This window comes from Tuber melanosporum, assembly GCF_000151645.1.
Source record: "Tuber melanosporum whole genome shotgun sequence assembly, scaffold_122, strain Mel28".
NCBI classification, from domain to species: domain Eukaryota; kingdom Fungi; phylum Ascomycota; class Pezizomycetes; order Pezizales; family Tuberaceae; genus Tuber; species Tuber melanosporum.
In genome coordinates, this window is record NW_003298780.1 from 124,516 (window position 1) to 130,012 (window position 5,497).

A 5,497-nucleotide genomic window follows, 5' to 3' on the forward strand; every position below is an offset into this window, starting at 1 on the left:
TCGCACATGGCTCAAATATAAGTCATAGGACATACATCTAACGAGTATACCTTGCAAGTATATCTTGCAGGTATGCCTTGCACATATAATTTATATTTCACATATGCCCTTTTTATGAGGTCATGGGTTTCATGCATATGACTCACTTGAGTCATATGACTTGTTTATTGTGTTATGATTAGTTTATAAGTTTTTACACATGACCTCGCTATGAGGTCATGGGTTTTGAGCATGTGACCACTTTGGTCACATGACTAGTTTGTTATGATTTGGTTTTGCACATGTGACTAGTTTGGGTCACATGACTACGGACGGGAAGAATACTATATAAAGAGGCCGATGTGGCCGAGGAGGATAGGTTCTTCATGCTTTGTTCTAAGTACTTTTTCTCATCCTTACCGTCGCTTCGCCCCGAGTGATTCTTTCACACCCACAGTAGACCTTGATGCCTTGAATTCTGGGGGAGATATCTGAGTTCGCTCAGTAGTTCCTGGGGTTCTTGGTGTTGAGGTCTGTTGGCGTTGCGTGGCTGATTACTTATTTGGTTCTCGTTTCGTCGCCTGATGGCTTCTCACAATGCTGTTACTTCAAGCTCTTCAACATGATCGCTTATGAGACCCTCTCAGTAAAATGTCTTCGGCTTCCTGTCTATCGTCTACTCGCAGGTTTCGCGTTCCATTGGGGAGGATTGAACTTTGTGTTTGGGGGGATCACTTGTGTTATTCTTTGGGCCAGCTCAGGTTTCTTGTTGGGTTTTAACGGAGTCCTTAGTTTTTACGATACAAAATGCCCTTGAGTTAGACTGATAACTTTTCCAAGTATCAACTCGTCGTACCAGCCGCATCATTCCTCAGGTGGCAGGGCGGTGCCCGCTCAGCCCCTCCTCCTTACGTTTTCGTTTCTACGGTCGGAATCCAACGATATTGTTGATCACCATTCCCTTAGAAGTTTTGTCCTTGCGGCATATACGGTAGTTCAGTCAGGTGTCTCCTCCTTGCTATGGTGGGGATGGCTTTAACCCTGAAATATCTTACCCCCTGGTGTGGTTTTACATTGCTACCTGGGGTGGTGTGGGACGATTGGCTGCCAGACACTCGCGTTGTCTGTGCATTTGGGTGGTTCGGTTATAGTCTGTGGTTGGCGGATTCACCTATTGCAAGTGGGACCTACCTTCTGTTTGTCTGCTTCCGCTCATTTGCCCTCTCCCTTCTTGTCACATCAGTTGGGGATGCCTCTTACCCATTGTTCGGTCCGTACTTGTTGCCGGACCTGTAGGGCTGGTTTTGGCTGGCTCTGCTTACTCTTTTCCGACTGCGTTGGACTTCAGTTTGGCCGGGTTGGACAGTGTAGCTGGTGCTGATGTCTTCGGGTGTTGGTGCTGCCTCCTTTGTGGCTCCCGGCTGTAGCTGGTGGGCCCCCCGCGGCTATACAGTGTTGAGGGTTGGGGCTCTGTTCAGGTGGCCACAATCAGTGGCTGCCTGATGGGGCTGGGTATAGGCTATCCCGTGGCTGTCGGATGGTTGATCTGTCTGAAAGGCTGGGGGGCTGGATGGACTCTGTGGCATCTGGTGTGTAGGACTTGGAGGAGGCTGATTAGGAGGGGAGAGGCACCTGTGAGCACCAGTCGGGCCTGAGTCAGGTTGGGCAAGGTCTAATTAAGTGTTTCCAGTCCAGCTTGGACTGTTGGGTCAGGCTGCTGAGTGCTGTAAAGCTCCCCAACGGACCGGTTGGCTAATGGCCACCTGTGCGGATAGTGGGTTGTGACTACCTGGTTGGAATTGTTTAGGTCTTGTGCACTGGATTTTGTAGGGTTTGTTTGGTTTCTTTGATTGGGCTATGGGTTGGGCAAGAGGAGGCATGGCACCACAGGTGGGAGAGAGGCCCTACTGACATTTTCGGTCTGTCACCACCTCTATGTATTTCTTTTGTTTGTATTGGTTTGTTTGGGGGACAGGCAGCTGGTACAGGTCCTCCTCACTGGTACACGCTTCGGAGGCAACCAGCAAAGTGGGTTCATAGGGTCGACGGCTGGGCATGTGGGTGTGAGAGGTTGACATGCTGATTACCTCCTCCCTGCCATTGTGTCGCCTGTAGTATTAGTTTGTGTGTATTTTGTTGGTTTTTTACTGTGGAGGAGGTTTTGCGGGACGGTTTTTGGACCGGGTGGTAGTGAATTTGTGTTTGTTGGACGAGGAACCTGGTCGGGTTGGTCTTTTGCTTGGCTTTGGCTACGCTTAGTGCTGGTTGGCTTCATACCAGAGGGGCTACGAACTTGGACCGGAGCGGGCGCTGAGTTGTTTGATGGTCTTGTAATTAGTTCTTGTGCAGACATGACTTGGGGATGGCAGGTGTGGGGCCGTAGACTTAGTTAGCTTAGGATTAGTGGTATACCAGTTAGCGGTATTCCTGTGCTGGCGGGGGCTCGTCGTATGCCAGTGTTAGCGGTACGAGTTTAAATAAAATTAGATTGAATTCTATGTACTTTTCCTACTTATTACTTTAACGAATCTAAAACACTTTTACGATCTTTATCTTTGTTGCAACGATATCGTTATGCCAAAAAGAACTCTTCCTGCAGAATAGTTAGAGAAATCTTATGATAGGTGTTTCTGATAGAAGACAATGGTCTTGTACTATCGTAACATAGGCAGAGGCCTAGTGCTATTATAAGATGAAGAAAGAAGGAGAAGAAGAAGAGAAGTATTGTTCCCCGTCACCAAGAACTAACTATCCCAGGAGGGATCGTTACATAGTCCTAGTACAGGAACAGTGAATTGTTGAGACCAGTATCGCAATTGGACTTCCGGTCAGAACTTATCAGACAATTGCTCTTAGAAAGAGGTTGGTGGTTAGAAGCAGTATTTCTACTGGTGCCAGTGTAATAGACACAGATTATACTGGTGAATTCAAAGTATTACTATTCAACTATCAAGATACTAACTGTCACATTAAAGCTGGCAATATAATTGCTCAACTAGTGATAGAAACAAGAAATATGATAGATATGATAGAAATAGACAACTTAGAAGATACCGAAAGAGGCATGTGGGAATTCGTGTAGATTCAGCAGCACAGATATTGCAACGAGAGCATTAACTATTCAGGAATTGCAACTAGTGGTTAGCCTGCTACATGCATTAATACACCAGAATATATACTAGTATGATGCAACCGAAGTACCCAAATGAACCTGTATGACTAGAATTATACAAGCTCACAAGGAGTTGAAGAAATTCAATCCCGAATTCTTAGAGCAAATCCTAAAATCCATTCTAGGAGATAGAGAATGGCTTTAATGGAAAAATGAGTTGGAAAAACTACAAGACAATGGCAAAACTTTTCCGAGAGACTAAATCCTATCCAACAAGTTATTTTATAACAAGCAAAAACTATTTGTACTAAAAAACCAGGACCATTATACAATAATACCTGAAGGATGTCACAATACTAAAATAGCAGGACACTTCAGACAAGAATAAACTCTCTAGATAATTATGCGGAACTTCTATTGGAAAGGCCAGGCCAATTGAGTAAACAATTACATACAGTCGTGTGAGGATTGTCAATATAACAAATCCTACAATACATGAAATATGGTCTACAATAGTCACTATCAATATCCTACACAGCATGGACATCGATATCTGTTGACTTAATTACGCAATTTCCACAAAGTCAAGAATATACTCAAATTGTGGTAGTAGTTGACAGGTTTACCAAAATGGCCTACTTTGTTGGATTACAAGGGACAGTCACCGCCAAAGACATGACTACAGCCTTTGCAAGAAATATGAAAGCTACATGGCTTACCAACAGAAATTGTCTCTGACATGGATTTAAAGTTTACTGGAGAATTTTGGAAATCTCTGTGCAAAACTCTAAACATAAAAAGGAGAATGTCAACAGTGTACCACCCACAAATATACAGACAAACTGAGCAAACTAACCAAGAGCTAGAAGGTTAATTGCAAAGTTGCGTCAACTATCATCAGGATGAGTGGCATCAATGGCACCAATTACTACCTCTGGCCAAACAGGCCTACAATAACTCAGCAACTAATACACATAAAATGACCCCGTTCTACATAAACTATTGGTTTCATCCACAGACTGAATGGATGAAGAAACATGAGGCATGAAATCCAGGAGCCACACTTTATACAAACTGGATAAAAGCAATCCACAAGCAAGCAAGGCAATTACTCCAACAAACATGAGAGGTTATAGCTAAATACTATAACAGAAAGGCCAAGCAACAACCTGACTTCAAAATTAGTGATAAAGTAATGTTAAATGCAACAAACATTCGTACAGATCAGAAGTCAAAGAAACTTAGTCCAAAATTATATGGACTATTTATAATCTGGGAGAAACAAGGAAATCATGCCTGCAAACTCAATATTTCGGATCGATGGAACATATACCCAGTCTTTCATATATCTCTATTAGAATCTTACAGGGAATCAGTATGCGCAGACTGACAACAACCTTCTAGTAAGCTTGAGGATATTGAGGACGACTTACAATAGGAAATAGAGAGAATTGAATGAAGTGAGATATGCTCTTACCGAAGAAGAGTATGCGGTCACTACCAGGAGATATGTGAACTATGGTACTTTGTTAAATGCCAAGGTTGTTCCAAAGATGAAAACACTTGGAAACCTACCACAGGTGTAGATAAAATGAGGGAAATGGGGGAAAAATTCCACCGTGATAATCCGGAAATGTTATGGTAAACAGAAAAACAACGATGAGGAAAAGATTTTCCTACTGTGGCCAAGCAAACACAGAAGGTTTTTCACCCTACTCTCATCGGATCCTAAAGGAGTTAATGTTTAAGGTTTAATAATTAATTGTTTTAATTTAATTTTTAATTTTTAATTTATTTTATATGTACCCAAAAGGCATTCGAGGTGAAGCCTTAAGAAGAGAGTGCTCATATTAGGAATACTGGAATCCAATACCTAGGAATCACTCTAAGTAGGGTAACCCCACTCAGAATCAGAATCTCTGGTTTCCAACACCCCCCTCCGGCCCTCTAACAGGGCCCGCTTGTCATTATACATATTAATTTCAGTTGTGTCCTGTGACTATAATGCTACAGAATTGAAGATATCAGAATAATACCATATACATCACTGCCATCTATCCAACTGGATCTCAATCATGCGATATATGAGATGGGACTTTCAGCTAGATCTGGGAAGTGGAACAGTGTGAATCCGTCAACTACACAGAGAGTTACTAGGCTTTAGAGATGTGATATCTTTGGCTTAGGCTGTAGGTAATGGGACATTTTCGCATCAAGAGATAATACCAAATGGTGAAGGATATCAACAAGAAACCAATACATTCGCACCTACTTTCTAATAACCAGAAGCATCTAAAACTCCTAGGAATGCTATTACAGAAGCCAATGAAGTTTACAGAGTGTTACAACTGGATTCAGGAAGAGGCTGTAGTTGCAGAAATGATTTACAATACTAGGACAGCATTT